This window comes from Dermacentor silvarum, chromosome 1, assembly GCF_013339745.2.
Source record: "Dermacentor silvarum isolate Dsil-2018 chromosome 1, BIME_Dsil_1.4, whole genome shotgun sequence".
In the NCBI taxonomy this organism is placed as follows: domain Eukaryota; kingdom Metazoa; phylum Arthropoda; class Arachnida; order Ixodida; family Ixodidae; genus Dermacentor; species Dermacentor silvarum.
This window is the reverse complement of record NC_051154.1, coordinates 423,966,102-423,966,796: the sequence shown is the minus strand read 5'-3', so window position 1 is coordinate 423,966,796 and position 695 is coordinate 423,966,102. Positions and strand designations below refer to the sequence as shown.

Here is a 695-nt window from a genome sequence, read left to right as displayed (position 1 = left end):
TTGGCATCCGCGGCCCGCTCATCGTCGGTGATCTCCTTCCGCCGCCGCCGCGCCCATTCCCTTTCGGTTCACGCCGTCGTGTCTTGGTAGGCACGCTGTTATTCTTCGGACCGTAGAACGAGCGGCCTACCCATTTCACAGTCAGAGCAGAACTGAGGAAAGCAGCCTACGTAGAGTATGACGTCAGGAGACAGAAGACACTCAGATGGTAAGCCTGCACTAGTTTGAATGCGCGGGATGGCGTACACGTGTATGGTGTGAACGTAGACATGGCCGACGCGGACAAAGTGTAGTATCAGTGTAATATCTTATACGGGTTGTATTTGGATCCAAGATATTAAACTTATTTTTACAAGTTGGCGGAGTACTTGAGCCTGCTTCACCTCCACCGCTGCTCATCCCGGTATTGTACTATCTTCGGGATCGGCCCACGTTCTCGATCTACGGACATCGATCCGCTGGAAACTAGCCATATCCAGCTTCGCTGTAAAAAAAAAAGAAAAAAAAAGAAACACGGTAGAGAGTCGATGCGTTTTGAAAGTGACCGTGACTCGGGTGACCCCAGAAATCCCATCCCTAGTGCTGGTTGTACGACGTAAATGCGGGCCACAATTTTAAAGGGTAACCTGTTAACTATACACGAAAGAAGCAGAGTTTATGCTATCACTAGTTGTCTATTCTCACCTGAAGGGCCT

The 695-nt window shown here is 49.6% G+C and overlaps 1 pseudogene; it reads left to right on the top strand.

Annotated features, from left to right (window-relative positions):
- The first annotated feature begins 267 nt into the window (after positions 1–267).
- Positions 268–437, top strand: LOC119437916 (U2 spliceosomal RNA; annotated as a pseudogene).
- Positions 438–695: the final 258 nt, after the last annotated feature.